The sequence below is a fragment of the Ornithodoros turicata genome, chromosome 1 (genome assembly GCF_037126465.1).
Source record: "Ornithodoros turicata isolate Travis chromosome 1, ASM3712646v1, whole genome shotgun sequence".
In the NCBI taxonomy this organism is placed as follows: domain Eukaryota; kingdom Metazoa; phylum Arthropoda; class Arachnida; order Ixodida; family Argasidae; genus Ornithodoros; species Ornithodoros turicata.
The window spans coordinates 125,850,476-125,867,387 of record NC_088201.1 but is presented as its reverse complement, the minus strand read 5'-3'; the positions used below and the strand labels follow the sequence as shown (position 1 = coordinate 125,867,387).

The window sequence follows — 16,912 nt, the reverse complement described above, 5'->3', positions numbered from 1 at the left end:
ACTCCTTGGTTATAATAAGCACCATTTGTGTTTCCACCAACCAGGAGCTAAGCTTGGCAAATAAAACAAATTTTCTAGTACTCTGAGATACAAATTTAATATATTAGTCCTGTATTACCTGTATTGACCGTCAATATCACTTTGGTTATCTTTCACCCGGATTCGGAGAACAAGGAGCAGTCAAAACAGGGACAAAACCACAAGAAGACACACAAACAGAGGCTCCTTTGAGCTCTGTTTGTGTGTCTTCTTCTGTTTTTGTCCCTGTTTTGACTGCTCCTTGTTCTCCGAGTCATGTACCAACTAGACCATCAAGCTACTCTTGTCTAATCTCTCACCCGTGGTTTTTAGTGAAAACCGAAGTTGTTCTGTACAGTTGACGGGAAACTTGCAGTGTAGAGAATTTGTTTATTTATATTTTCCAGGGGACACACATAAAAACCAAGAACAATGCACTGTACCAACTATATTCAAATAAATATAAATAGCGTATTATTTTTAGCCGTACATGTTAGCACATTACAGGTGCCCGACCACACAAAATCAGCACGCAGGGTGAGAAAACAATTCTCCAAGATAGCTATGCGTGGAAGACACTTCATGTAGCCATGGTCCTGAAATTATTAATTACCATTTATCAGAAAGCAATGACCACGCACAGCCCAGAAATCATATTGAACTCCTTCCATTATTCTTTTTCGTGGGAGCACGTTTGCTGGAGTCCGGTCCATGAAAGTGACCTTGAGCACGTTTTCTTTCAAAAACATTGTATATTTTTATGTACAATTGTGAAGGCACAGCCAGGTACTATACTGTTCACAAATCACACAGTACTTTTCTTTGCAACAAGACATATAAGGTTCACCCTCTTCCGCAGCATTACAGATACATATGGTGGATGTTAATCACTTAGGTATGTCATGAGAAGCCATGGAGGTTGGCACGTTGTTAGTGTTGTTCAAGAGACAGACAACTATTTGTCATACCATCAGACCCCAGATTTTTAGGCACAACAAAAATATCAGTTTTGCTGAGACAGGTTGCTGGGGTTGTTCGACCGTCAGGAATTTTTACAAAAAAAAAACAGGGTGGTTCATGTGGGCATTGGGAAGTACAGTACGTATTATTTCTTCGAACTTCCGCTCCGTTCCGCCGCTAGAGGGCCCCAAAATTGGCGCCAGGAGCAAAAAACATGTTTCCTAGCGTCTCATGGCCGCTCTGCCTCACTTAGAAGATTGAATGTCGGTACACATGTGTTTATCCTCCGAGTTCACGCGATCGAGCGTCATTGATTTATCTGTGAAGGGAACCCCGTAGGCGGTACCGCAAGCAAAGCAAAAATGGTCAAACTTTGCGTATTTTATAAACGAATACCGCGTTTCGCAGCGAAATGTGATTTTGCACGTGATAGGTTCGGCAGCTGTTCATTCGAGGGAAGAAATCTGACCGACATGGGAAATAATTTTTACAGCGAAAAAATTCCGCGAATTTGAGAAAATCAGTGAAATATCTGCATTTCAAGGCAGCATTTTGTGTCTGCGATAACAAGCTGGAACTGCGCGATTTGCGCAGAACTGTAGCGATACACGTCGGGAACGTACCTACGAAACATTAAAAAACTGTTTTTGTTAAACAAAATACATGATTTTTTTGCTTTGAGTATTCGTGGGACGCGCTTGGCACGCGCCGAGACTGTGACGGAGGACGGCGTGCGTTTGTAGTGCCAGTCCAATTATTCGACACAGATTATAATTGTTGTTATTAATCAATATCATAATTATTTAGCGCTGATTAAATGTAACTTTCAATGATTGACGTCGCCGGATAGGTGTAGTCATGACTGGCCGACCTATGGACTAATTCCCGCAGTTCTTTGATATCCGTGTAACCTCATATGGCGGACACTGTATTTAGCGTTCCTTTGGGAAGGCGCACGGCAAGAACAGAACACTATTGAACGTACACACAGTCAAGTTTTAAAGACACTGTAACAGACACACCAAGTTAGACTTCAAATGTGTACTTATCCTAGCCGTTGAATGCAATAAAAAAAAACTTCTGTTCTCCGAGAAAGACGTCGCCATTGCAGCTGCATCACGTACCGTGACACGGACGAAGCAATGATATGTATTCTTGTGCCAGGTACTGTAGTCGCTTCCCTGTACCTAGGAGCGAAGATGTAGTGATGTACCTGAATGTCCTCCTTTGCTACCCAGATCGGTGTCATGTTCTTCATGTTTTCTTGTGCCCATTTTTGTAGGTCGAGAGGTGTCAGGATTTGGTCCTCGAAAGATCTTTGAAGACTGGCTTTCGCTGCTAGCTCTTTGTGCGTGCCACCTACACCATCACAAGGACCTTTGCCATGGAATGTTGCAAAAAAATGCCATTCACGGTGACAGACATTTACGAAATTTGTATTGTTGTTGCATTGTGACGTGCACCATCTGTGAAGTACCAAATCATCTTAATGTGGGTAGAATCCGCAGTGAAGCGTCACAGGAACGCCGTTTGGAAAGTATGCACTGTGGAATATTCATGCGAGAGGGAGTGCGATATCAGGACGTGTGCCTTGTAGTTCAGGTCAGAGTCTTACGTGTTAGGGTCAGGGTAGTACAGAATAATTGGGTGAATTGTGGCTTGGCTGTCATGCCAGCGGAACAACTGTGGGTAATTTTGTACCAGGAAGCTGTAATTTCCTTAAAAAAATACATCATAACTATTGCTTCGTCGTGTGGAAGAGTTTGCTTCAGATGTTGCAGGAAAGGAGCCTGCTCTTTCGTAACCAAGTGATGCGTTTTAAGGCAATCAGTGTCCTTCAGAATACGTTCAAGAAGGTCGCCGTATGGCGAAACCATGGCATCGAGCCTGCTATGCAGTCCAGGTACCCCTTGCTTGAACGGCACATCGCGTATCAGGTCATAGTCCCAGTCTGTTTTAGCTGTGAAATAATCGTGGAGTTTGCCAACGCCAGGACACGTACTGCAGAACCTCTCATACCATCTTCCTTTTGCACGTCGCACACGATCATGCTCAGTAAATCCTTGTAGTCATGCTTTATGCCCAGAGCGTGCAAGACGAGCTTGACATTCTGGTGATAATGGCACTCATAAAAAGATATTATTGAGGCTCGTACGTCTACCTTCAGTGCTCCACTTAACTTTGCACCCTTCCCTGAGAGAACACATTTTTCTTGTTTTACGCGTCTTGAAGCCCGTACCATGCTTTCACTGGCATCAAAGAAGTCAGCAACCTATGTGGGGCTCCATGAAGAAGGTGCCGTAGCAAGTATGACCACCTGCCTGGATCGGGACTTCCCCTCTTTAAACTTTATTGGCACCTCGTGTAGAAGTGTCTTGTACACAGCTGAGAGGTCTTCTCCTTCCGCATCCGGAGAAGTCCGCATCGGGGAGACGAACGTTCAAGAAAGCTTCAAGTTTATCCTGGAGCCTGTTCCGTCCTTTGGACAGGGGTCATTTTCGTGTGATGGGAGTTTCACAAACCGCTGCTGACGAAACATTGAGAGATGCCAATTCGTCTAAGCCTTCAACAGCTGATGCACCTGTGCGAGGAGGCGTACTGGGGGTGATGCTTCAGCAAATTTCCTCGCCTTCATATTACATCCGGGGCACAGCCTGTCACTTGGAACTAAGTCGAGGCTAAGGGCTTCACTGGTAAGCTGGTGCGTGACCACAGTCGTTCCCTTGTTTGGCTTCTTGTGGACATCGAAGGGATTGATGCAGCTCTTCGAGGCAAGTAAAGACATACACCTCTTGGTGTACACGCAGTAATGATGGTTACATATCTTCGTCACGCTGCTTTTATTCTGCTTGGATCGTAGACATATAACATTCTGGCAGCTGTCACTCAAATCATCAAACTTCAGCAACCTCACTGGCCTCACCAGCGTACGTTTATGACAGTGTGTTGGACCCAAGCTAGATTGGGGAAGTGGCCTGCTGTCCTGTCTGCAAGAAAAAAAAAAAAAAGAGGACAGTTCATTAAAACTAACAGAGACGCGTCGCTACGTGAAATAGGGTAAGGAAAAATAAAAAAATAATAAACAGTGATCGATTTGACGCTGTTTTCATTTTGCCGAGATTGAATTTGAGTTTGGTTATACAAAAGAAAACGGAAGATATTGAATTCGTCACTGACGAATTCTGCTACTCCCACAAAGGAAATGAAATGAATGAAAGGAGAAAGAAAACTGAAAAGTTGAAAAGGTAAAAATAGAAAGGCATCACCCCTCCCAGTCACCGAACTGTACGTGCATATGCGTGGCTACATCCCCTAGAAGTGAGCTGAAGTGCAAGAAACTGACAGGAACGGGGAACTCGACGACACATACCTAGAATGCGGTCCTAAAATACAGATTCCATCTCACTGCTCGCTATGAAGTTGACAAGCGCTGACAACGCCGCATCTCTCTTCCCGGGTTCCCATACACCCAGCACCTTGACTATATCGAAGGTTCTATTGTCCAAGCGGTCTAGAGCAAATTAAATGTAGCCCTTTGGGATGCATATCTTGTGCAGTGCATAACGATGTGTTCCGTGTTTTCCACAGATGCACACACTGGGCAGTTTGCTGAACCAGCCCTGCCGACTTTATGGAGAAACTGTTGACCATACGGAACGTTAAGGCGAAACCGATGCAAAAGTGTTTGTATAGGTCGCGGTATGCTGGACGGAACACGGAATTTCAGCTCCGGGTCAATCTGATGAAGCAAGGATGACCGCTTGTCGATTTGTAACTATTGTCTTCCGCAAATGTCTTCTGTCAGCAATTTTAACATGTGCTTCACATCTGACGTGGAATATGTCACCGTGTGTTCCGTTGACGATAGGTGCGCTATATCCGCCATCTCATCTGCAGCTTCATTACCCCGTATGCCAACATGTCCAGGAATCCACTGAAGCAGTATGTCGTGGCCAGTATCTACTGCTTTCTTGTATGCGATGAGAATGTCTCGTACTATTGGCGCCATACAGCCACATCCCAAGAATGATGTTATGGCTTGGAGGCCGGCCTTTGAATCGCAATATATGACCCATTACGCGGGCTCCTGGCGTGCGGGCACATACTGCATTGCAAGCTGCATGGCTACCAATTCCGCTGCTGTCGACGATGTTCTGTGGGAAAGCCTTGCCATTCCTTCTCTACTATGCTGTGGTACAACAAACGCTGATGAAGACCCAGGCGTTGACGTCGACCCGTCTGTAAAAATTGCGGTCCTAGCACGATGGCTCTCCATCAGAGACAGACAGTACTGTTTCAACACTGGAGATGGTAGTGAAGTCTTTTGGTGATATACACCAGGAACAGTCAGCGCGATACGAGGAAGTTGCAGTGTCCACGGAGGATCGACTGCCGTTAATGTCAACTGTGCTTTTGGTAAAGCACTGCGATATGGAGCTATGACGTTGATGAATTGCGGATTTCGACGTGCCACCTACCTTGCAAGGGGGTGTTTGTGATGTCGCGTGCATAGACGAACGTAGTGCCGCACTGTTTCCTGCGTCCTCAGTACATCTAATGGAAGTTCTCTGGCTTCTACTGTAGTTGAACATTTGAAGTTGCACAAGGTACACCGAGGCTGACTTTTAAGCTTTTCGATAATACGCTCTGCAGTGTCCTCTCTGACGTGTAGCTTATTCCATGCAGTACGGGCAAATGGTAGGCCATCATCTGCCGAATGAGTGCTTTATGTATGCGAGAAGAGACGCTGATGCGCCGTAGGATGTTGATACGTGCGTCAGTTCTTTCCTTGAGGTGTTTAATGCGCGGAGCCCATGAGAGCTGCGAGTCGATTATTACTCCCAAGAACCGGTGATGAGACACTCTCCTTATCGGCTGGCCGTCAAGCTTCAGTTGAAGAGTCTTCATTCTCTTTCGACTGAAGGGAAGAAATAAGGGAAGGGAAGATTTTGTAAGCGCGTGTACATACATTGTAAGTTATTTGCAGGGTGGATACATCCAAGAGATCCATGCTGACATTTAAATTTGGTTAGCTGTCGACAGGATCAGAAATGGCACAAGATTCATTACTTGTACGAGAAAACAGATATCCAATCTAGTAGCTGAACAGTAACCTACCTTTGCAAGCGTGCGTCGCTGGTGATCGGCGTAGACAGTTGCTAGTCTTCCATCCCGGTATGCACACCACGGACAACAACTTGAATGACAACACAGCACACTGAACTACATGGTACCATAAAACACGTAAGCGTAACCTATCGCTAAACCTTCCCCCTTCAACTTAACGCACCGTGTGCTTGGCTCTTGGTTAGCAGCCACCATAAACCAACCAATCTTCACAGATGCATCTGTGATGCGTGACACATCAGGGGCAGCCTTTTACGTCACAGATATGGACCACGAACAAGCCTACACGTTGCCCCATACAGTGTCCTCTACTGAGGCGGAACTGTATGCCATCTTCGCAGCCCTAGAGTACATTGCTGGCCTGCCACCTGAGAAGTCCTGGGTTGTCCTCACTGACAGCAGGGTGTCCCTCCTCCTTTTGCTGTCTTCCCACCCCACCATCATACATGACCTGCCCAGCATAATCATCCAGGCATACAATCGGCTCTGTGCAAGTGGTCACGCTCTTTCTCTGCAGTGGATTCCTGGTCATGTGGGCTTACCCGGTAATTCACGGGCAGATGCAGCTGCACGACGTGCTGCACAAGTTATGACTTATGCTACGGTACATCTTCCCCTTACTGTTTCTGCTTGTTGTATGTCCATACGCCGCCGGTGTGCTGCTCGGGCCTAAGCGTTCAGAGCTGAGGCTCCCTCATACAACAGCTACCTGCAATCAATAGACCCGGCAATGGACTTCCTTATTACGTGTCGCTGCACTCGTCACGAGGAATCGCTCCTGCACCGTCTCCGTCTAAACGTCGCCCGCACACCGCTGCAACTGTTCAAAATAGGTCAGTCTAGCATTCCCCTCTGCACTAGCTGTGGCGTGGTGGCTGATATTCCCCACTCATCCTACACTGCCGGCAGCACCTGTGAGGCCCTGTGTCGTCGTCTATCCCAACTTGGCTACGGCACTTTGACACTGACTCCGTTACCGTTCGTCAGTCGTCCTAGTGCACAGTCACCACTGCGCTCATCCGGTTTCTCCACGCTTCGAACCTGCCAACGCCTTCTGATTGTGTGACTTTTCAGCCTTAGTTTTGTGTTCTTCCTTTCCCTTTCTTTTCCTCTTTGTCTTTTCCTTACCTTTTCTTCTTTGTCTCTTCCTTTTCTCCTCTTCTTGGTGTTCCCCTTTTCTTTTCTTTTTCCGTATCGTTTCTTTTCTTTGTTTCCTTTTCATTTTCTTTTCTTCTTTGTCTTTTCCTTTTCTTCTCTTTCCATCTTTTTCTTTCCCTCTTTTTCTTCCCCCATTTCCCCCTTTTTTTGGAATAGCAAGCCGACCTCCGTCTGGCTAACTTTTCCTTTCTTTTTTTTCTTAATACACATATCTCCCCCCCCCCCCCAACCATCATAATTGATAGAAACGCCGTCTCTGCAGTGGCTGTGGATAAGCCGACCACAAGTGTGTGTGAACCATACACACAAAGACGTCCGTCGATAAACCAAATTCCGTCGGCATGGCTTACGAAATCGTAAGGTACGCTGCTAGCAAATTCGTGCGACATGGACATTTTCGTCGTACTGCGTAATAATCATGCGTAACTCCTTTTGCTGCTTCTCTTTGCTTCAAGCTAAAGTAAACTTTCTCTTCTTGTAGTGTTATATAATCAGCGCTAAATAATGATCATATCAATTAATAACAACAATTATAATCTGCCCCGAATATTTGAACTGGCACCACAAACGCGCGCCGTACGCCGTCGTAGTCTCGGCGCGTGCCAAGAGCGCACCACGGATACTCCAAGGGAAAAAAAAATCATATCTTTCGTTTAAGAGAAAAAAGTTTATTTATTTTTCGTAGGCATGTTCCCGACGTGTATCTCTACAGTTCTGCGCAGATCGCACACTTACAGCCTGTTATCGCTGACACAAAATTCTGCATTGAAATGTGCATGTTTCACAGATTTTCTCAAATTCGTGGAATTTTTTCGACATAAAAATTATTTCGCACGTCAGTGAGATTTTTCTCCTGGAATGAACAGCTGCCGACCCTCTCGTGTGCATTTCCGTTTTATTTTCTTTCACTCTATTAGACATACCCCCCCCCCTCTCGCGTGCAAACTCTCAATTCGCTGAGACGCGCGGTATTCGTCTAAAAAATACGCAAAGCTTGCCAATTTTCGCGTTGCTTGCGGTAGAGCCCTACCGGGCTCCCTTCACAGATAGATCAATGACGATCGATCTCGTCAATTCGGAGCATCAACACAACACGTGTACCAACTTTCAACATTCTAAGTGCGGCAGAACGGCCGTGAGATGCTACGAAGCCGAACATGGTTTTTGCTCCTGGTGCCAATTTTGGGGCCCTCCAGCGGCGGAACGGAGCGGAAGTTGGACGAAATAATGCGTACTTTACTTTCCAATGCCCACACGGACTACCCTGATTTTTGTTCGTAAAAATACCTGATGGTCGAGCAACCCTCCTGGATCACTTGGCGTGGTATGACCCAGCTGTATATATCTCCAAATATCTTGCCATGCCGCCAATATATGCTGCAATAAATATAGTTCACAACAGGTATGAGTCGCAGTAGTTGGTGACAGATCGTGGTGTGGTACTTTGCCTGTTCTGTTCGTTTTTGACTGTTTTATCTGTGTTTTGCTACTTCATCGTACCACATCATAATAAATGTAGTTTTTATCATATTCTGGTTACTCGTCAACACTGCCAAGAATATGGGAATGCAGTCTTGTACCACTTACACTGTTCAAAATGACCTTCATGGCACAATACCTGTAGTCGAGATAGAGTCGAAATAGATCGAGTCTATAGTCGAAATAGATAATCGATATAGATAGTCGAAATAGATAATAGTCGAGATAGAGTCAATAGAGTCGAAATGATCCCCCACCTCCCTCCCCATCGGCTGAAAATATTTTTGTACCACTTTGCATTAGGGGAAGTTAGTATAAGTTAGTTATATTGGAACTGTATATAACTCGTACTACACAAGCTTACTTGGTTGTATTAAATATCCTAACCGGTATAAGAAACACTCCCTTTTCAGTCCCTATACACAGCCCCTTTTTGAGCGAATCGGTACACAGGGCTATATCATTCTAAACTGTGGTTGGCCTACAGTGCGTTATGTGGAACTCACTGTGGAACATTTCCCCAGTTCTAATGACGGTGTCCCTCAGTTTTTCAAACTGCCATTTGCCGTAGTGATTTACGGCATTATACCGTATTTCTAAATGTGTACTGTAGTTTACCAGTTTACCAGTTGTGGCAAGAAATAGATACTACTGCTTTCAATCCCAAGAAAAAAGTGAGTACACGGGCCATAAATGCTATACAGCAATGCTACATCATGTTATATAATAATGTTGTTCATGTTTGGACATCTTAACAGTGTGATTTATCCTGCATGCACCATATCATGCTGTATGCTATGGTGCATGCAGATAAATTCCATGAATGAAAAGTTCAAACATGTCAGTCCAAACTATTAGTTAACATGATGTAGCGTTGCGGTATAGCATTTATGGCCCACATCCTCATTTTATCTTGGGATCGAAAACAAGGGCATCTGTTTTTGCCCATGCTGGCCAGCATAGGCAAAATGACTTCCACATGAGAATAAGTTTGATCCATTGTACATGTATCTTCGATATGCAGTGTGTGGTGTGCTGTAATAGTAACACCATTGCGAGTTGAAAAATAGTGCTCTAGGTGGATTGTTTCGGCGTAAACTTGAACTGAGCAGAACAAGAAGGAGGGAACCAGCGTGACAGGTTCATCTGAAAGTGAGAACGTAAATGTTAGCTCAAGTTATCTGGTAGAAATTATCCATACAGGCTCCGTGCGCTAGTGTTTCGAGGAGGAGACGACAGCGCCCCAAGCCACCCAAGCGGCAAGGCGGTGTGAAACTGCACTGGAGGCGAATCCGCTGTTTCCTTCCTGCCGTATCCAGCTGCTGTTGGTGCTTTCTTTTCTTTTTTTCTTTCTTACTTTTGCAATGACCAGTACATTTCGGGAACCCCAAATCCGCATGGCTCACATTGCTGTGTCTTTGCAGCTTCCAGAACCAAGGGAAGTATGAGGTTTTATCGTTTCCCTGCCCGCCTGTACAAGCGAGGCAGCAGGAAACGCTGGGTACACGTCATTTGGCGCGACAGCGAAGTATGATCTATCCTGCGAGTTCTACTTATGTGATACACGCGTCCTGTTCTATGTTAAATGTGAAGGACTTCATTTCTGCAGTCTGCATATCATTTATTTTACCAGGTTGTATCAAAAACATCGAGGTAAAACTTCTGTACACACGCATCTGCTGTGTATATTGTTTGCACAGCAGTTTCATCGTAGCAGAAAATAACTCGTGTTGAAAACAATAAGGCTTCTGTAAGTTCTTTCGAAATTGGGATTGATCCCCGCCACTGTGGCAAATCGGTGACAGACGCAAATACGTGCCGGTTGAGGAATATCACCAGTGCAGCACCGTGTTTACATTTGCCGACCGGTCCCGTTTTACACTCGCAGTGTCCCTTCATTATACGTAGGGTTTGTGGTTTTCGGCATTAACTTTTAATCGAATTCAGAGTGTGTTTATCGACCTTTTTATGGTTTATTGAAAATCGGATTCTTCCTACTTCTATGTTCCGTCTGAACGGACTTGATGTCCGAATGCGAGCGTCCATTTAGTTGCACGTGAAGTTTTGTGAGTGAGGGAAACAACCAACTAGCAAAAGTTAAATACTAAATAAACAATACCGTTTATGATCAGTACAAAACAGGCAAACAAGGAAAACCTATCTTCTGTTGTACTAAATTCAAGCGTATATGACCATACCCACGTCCGCATAGCGGTCCGCCTTTTCGGAATATGCCGAATTTGAAAAAAAAAGAAAACAATTCGGGGAGTGTTTTTCGACATTTTTCGGCAACCACAAAACCTATGTCTGAGATATGCAAGAAGCTGAAACGGGAAGATTATAGGTGAGAAAAAGCATGTTGCTATCACCGCACTGTCCCCTACCAAATCCCCCTACTCCCACCTCCCACCTCCCACTGCCCCATACCACCGCATTGTCCGCACCCCGGGTGTTCGAAGACTCTTCCACTTCAGAAACGTGTGCAGACTCATAAAGCCTTCCTTGCTCTATAGTTGCACCGTTGTTCGACAAAAAGAAAAAGAAAGAAACCCTGCTTCTTTAGGAGGTCGCAAGACGCATCTGAGCTTGATGCTACTTGCTGCGTTCGCCATTGCGCAACACACGACAGCAGCCAGCGCTCAGTTCAGTCATACCGATTTTCTGCACAAGTGGTGCGCGTGTCAAATTTTCGCCGCGCCCTCTGGTTAGCGCGTGGAGCCTATACTGCTGCTGATCGTACCAACAATAGTACACGAGACGTGCTGCAGGAATGTTGCTGCACTTACTATATTAGAACAGGAGCAATACAGAGGCTTATATGTTATTGTACACATGACACGGCTTGCGGCCTCGGAAGACGAACAACTCATTTATGACCGAAATACAACAGCTGACAGATTGAGACTTACCTTAATCAAAACTGAAGAATGCGCTGTTGCACACATAACGCTGCTTGAATATAACAAATTAAGTCTCCGGAAGAAGAACAGCTCATTTGTGACCGAAACGCAACAGCTGACAGACTTAGATTTAGCTTAATCAAAACCGAGAAAAACAACAACTTTATTCTGAGATGATAATTGGCTAGTTTCATCGCCAGGAGCGATACCCCAATGCTGGTGGTGATGTGGGGAATGAAATAATGACCCCCTTTCCTATTAGTGAGCCCCTTCACTAATTTGTGCAAAATACAACAGCTGAACCAATATTTAAATTTATACCTTACTCAAAACGCACAAAATGTGCTGCCGTACACATGATGCTGTTTCAATGTACACTCGGAAAGCACTGGAGCACTTTATTTGATAACCACGAACAGCTCAGATATGATTGCTCTAACCTAGCGAGCAACATCAAGGGTATACAACTACCAGAAGTGCAATGCAAGTGATGCAACCCACCTGATTTATCAGAAATTGAAATGTCTGCAGTGACAGCTGCAGGTGTTACTGTTTTGTCAACAAAAGCAGGTTAACTTTGAGGCAGCGTCTGACCACCGTGGTGACAAGAGCAAATTTTCTGGCTGTGCCAGGATGCCGGCACAATCATTTAACAAATGAGGTACAGCACACATCAGTACTGAAAATAAAACATGAAAATATACCGGTTGGGGGCTGAACGTCACAATTCCTTTACGAAACGGAGGTATAACACTTCACTCCCATTGTGTCTAACAATTCAACAAATGGATTATCACTACTTCGTTACTGAAGACGAGCCAATAAGATGAAGCAGCAACTGCACCGCATCATTGTTATGCTACTTATCGAGCGAACAGTATTGTGACTCCGACTTACCTCCATCCGCTGTGTTTTCCTTCTTCCGCAATCTCCAGCTGCAGGTGTAGTTGGCACTGCATCCCAGTTGAGATACCTTCGTGTGAAAACTCCAAATTGCTCTTCGAGTTGCGGGTTCCTTCCGTTCCACCCAAGGGCGAAATAACAGGAGCAAATCGCTGCTTTCCACCCAATACAAGCTGTAACTGATCGTTGCAATCCAAAAGCTTCCCCTTTCGTCTTTCGAAAACAACAACAACTTTATTGCGAGATGATGAATGGGGACTTTCATCACCAGGGGCGATACTCTACCCCATTGCTGGTAGTGTCATCTTTCGGAAACTTATGGTACGAAGCATTGTAACGGCACGCTGAAGTGTTCGTGACTTTCGGTACGCAGCATGAAACATGAAGTGCACCATGAAACCTCCTAGTCTGACCTAGAGCAAAACTTGTGTTCCTCGTGGGTTCAATAAAGCAACAGTAATATAATTGCTCACTAATCGCACATCACTTCTTCAACCTCAATCTCCGCAGCAGACATCCTGGCAGAGTGTACAGGAAGAAACCAAGCCAAAAGATCACGGACCTCGAGTGTGATGTCGACACAGGGTTTGCGGGCAGCATGTCAGAATGTCAGTGAAACTAAAAATTCACTTTTCCAAAAAACCGCGTAGAGTTTGGGATAACTACTTTGCACATAGTGCTCCCTAATGAACACGTCGTGTGAGCACCGTTCCGTTCTGTAACACTCGAAAATTGGCGTAGGTCTGCTTTAAGTGAGACGGCAGAGTTCAGATGCATTCAAATCTATTCCGATGCGTGCTAGAAAAAAAAAATACCGAAATGTCGGTTGCAAAATAAACAGCTCGAAATAAATGTTTGGACATGTAGAACCCCCGATTGAAAATAGGCTGCCTAAAATGCACTGTGGCGGGCGGAAAATGCCAAGACGGAATTTAGACTAACCCGGACGAAAATGCAAACACCGAACATAGACTACCGTGATAATGACATGACACAGCTGACTGATTACCTCTCTACATGTAACTGCAAATTATGACATCTGATTAAACTCATATTCACGGGTTAACACTTAACCTAGAACTTTATGGCTTCAGAGCATTTGTCAAGAATACTCGCTAAAGTTTTGAAAAAAAAAAAAAAAAAACAAGACACAGATACTAAACAGTGAAATGCAAACTTTGTCTAGTACTTTGTACTTTACTTGAAGTACATTTGGAATTGGGTACTTTGTACTTTACTTTAAGTATAATTTTGAGGTACTTTGCCCATCACTGGACCTCCATCTGTATATGTACTGTATGTATTTTGTTTGATTAACAATAAACTCTATTTGATTTGATTTGAGATATACTGATGTTCTGGTATTTTTTATTTATTTCAGATTTGCAGGTCGATAAGGTCGATATTCCTTAAAGTTCAGGTAGCACCTCTCAAGCGCTTTCCAACGACATCTCGATCGGCGTCCTAGCTTCATGCGTTCGCGAGATAGACTGACCGCAACGTACGCGTACCACTATATTTTCGGCTCTCTCGCACGCGCCCGTCACATCCAGAGATTTCGTCAGCCGCCACAATGACCTCGTTAGCTCGTATCTCACACATGTAAGCTATCTGGATTTAGCCAGTCGGTTGCTATTGGTTTATTACTTTCCCGAGTTATCGCATCATGAAATTCGGCATAATCTCGTTGCATCGTAAATGTTGAACTGGCTACACGGCCAAACTTAGAGACGTTTTCACGTCAAATGTCGGCGTTTTAATGTATCTTACAACGGTCCTCAGTACCGTTATCCTGGTTACATGCACTGGAGATGTCCGGCAGAGCGCGGTATATCATGCTGACGTGGCGACGAAACCGAAAGGTGAACGTGTCGTTCGTTGTTCTGGTTTATCTAACGTTCTGCTGAATGAATTTTTGTGTGTGTGGCATCTGCACGGAATTTGCAGTTTAATACAAATCAACATCACGTCAACATCTCAACAGCTCAACATCATTTTACATCATCCTGCCACTGAAGCCCGTAGCACGCGCATTTTGACGAAAATGTGCCCATGCTTTTACAACTTGGTGTTTTTCTTGTTTTGTTTTTTTTTTTTTTTTGCGTGAAAACGTCTGTACCCAAGCAGCACAATGTACTGAAAGTCGAGTGCAATAGGGGTGGACGGGTAGGTGGAAGGCCTTGAACAGACTCGTGAAACTGAAGTACTCTGATAAGACACACACCGACCACCCCTATTGCACTCGACTTTCAGTACAAATTGCTGCTTGGGTAGGTACTGCTTGGTGGTCAGTCAAAATTTACGATGCAACGAAATTATGCCGAATTTCATGATGCGATAACTCCGCGAGTAATAAACCGATAGCAACTAACTGGCTAAATCTAGATAACTTACACGTGTAAGATTTTAGCTAACAAGGTCATTGTGGCGGCTGACGCAATCTCTGGGTGTGACGGGCGCGTACGAGAGAGACGAAAATATAGTGTTACGCGTACGTTGCAGTCAGTCTATCTCGCGAACGCGTGAAGCTAGGACGCCGATAGAGATGTCGTTGGAAAGCGCTTGAGAGGTTATACCTTCTTCATCTTCAGCGATATCGGCTTCAGCAACAATAACCATAATTTTATAAATTTGCAATGTTAAAATATCAAAATTGTGCCAGAATGTCCGCATATATATGAAACTAAAATATGATCGGAATCGAAGGAAACGTAAATGAGAAGAAACGGCAACTCGAGGAGAACCCAAAAAGCCCCCAAAGTCCAGTGCCGAGCGATCCAGAGAACTACGGGAGCGTAGAAGAAGATTAGCAGCTGAGGAAAATTCTACTGCCGGCACGACCCCTTATTACCACCAGCAGGCGCAACTTCTACATGTGAAAGTGGGCAGTGGAGGGGCAGAGCCGAGCAAAAGACTTGGAGATCGTTACGTTTTCATGTAAAACACTACGGCTGGTACACAAATGAGCCTGTTTCTCATTTTAAATGCGGTTGGCGAAGTCGTACTACGAGTACATTTGAACCAAGGACAGCGCTTACCTCAGGAACGTCTTCTCTGGGAACACCTTCCACACACGATGCACCGTGCTCGCAGTAGAAGTTACTCAGCTGAAGTGACATCAAATAAAAAAAAACGTGAAATACTGGCAACAGCGGCAAGCAGCTCCACAGATAAGCATCGAGAACTCACATGTCCTACGCCAGCGAAATACTCAAGCATTTAGGCTGCCAAGGGGACGACGGACAAGGAAGGCGACACACAACAGAAACAGCTTGCTCTCAACTAACGAATTTAATCCAGGCAATGGAAAAACAACCTGACCTACAAGATATTGTCACGGATGAAAACAGACGAGCGATACAGCGAATAATCGGCGAACGCTCTATTCTAGCTGCTTAGCTCGCTAGCACAAGAGCGGTAGCTCTTAGACAGAATTAAGGTAAAAGAATGCTCCGACTGGGAGCTCACAAGCTTTTATACACCGCGGTGAACATTGTAGAAAACACGCGTCGGTGGAGAGAAGGAAATACAGAAGCCTATCCAAGGTCGTCGGTCCGTCCTTGAGATTGATGCGAGCGAAGGAGCAGATGCTTCCAGATGGATCGCTTGCCATGTAGCGCGACGTTTCGCGAGCCCCAGCCCGTTGTTCGACGGCTCGTTGCCTGCTGTTGTTTCTTGGACTGCCGTGTTGTAAGCGAACGCGACGTACGGCAGTATTTCGTCCCACGTCTTTTGCTCTACGTCGATGGTACATCGAAATCATGTCGGCAAGAGTTTTGTGTTGCCGCTCAGTGAGGCCGTTTGTTTGTGAATGATACGCCGTTGTTCTGTGGTGGACGGTATGGCTGAGGCGGAGAATTTCTTGGGTGAGTCTGCTCGTGAATGCTGTTCCTCTGTCGGTGATTATGGTTGTGGGAGCTCCGTGCCGGAGTACAATGCTTTCAACGAAGAACTTCGCCACTTCAGCGGCAGTCCCTTGAGGGAGGGCTTTTGTCTCGGCGTAGCGTGTTAGGTAGTCCGTCGCCACGATTATCCAACGATTTCCGGAAGACGATCGCGGGAAGGGTCCGAGTAGGTCCATCCCCATCTGCTCAAACGGTGCCGACGGCGGCGGAATCGGCTGAAGGTATCCAGACGGACGCACTGGTGGCGTTTTTCGGCGTTGACGTTCCCTACACGTTCTCACGTACTGGTGGACAGCTTTGGCTAGCTTTGGCCAGTAGTATTTTTCTCTTATGCGGGCCTGTGTTCTGGTGTACCCCAGGTGACCCGAAGGTGGCTCATCATGACAGGATGCGAGGATTTCCGGGCGCATCCCTGAAGGTACAACTAGTAGCCATGTAGCGCTTTGTGGCTCGTGATTCTGC

The 16,912-nt window shown here is 45.3% G+C and overlaps 1 long non-coding RNA gene across 1 annotated transcript in view; it reads right to left on the bottom strand.

Moving 5' to 3' along the window:
- The window catches only part of LOC135368692 (uncharacterized), a 94,358-nt gene that overhangs the window by 67,297 nt on the left and 10,149 nt on the right, over nucleotides 1–16,912 (bottom strand). The window contains exon 2 of the long non-coding RNA XR_010414853.1: nucleotides 15,584–15,652. This is a non-coding gene — a long non-coding RNA (uncharacterized LOC135368692). The remainder of the gene's footprint in view (nucleotides 1–15,583; nucleotides 15,653–16,912) is intronic.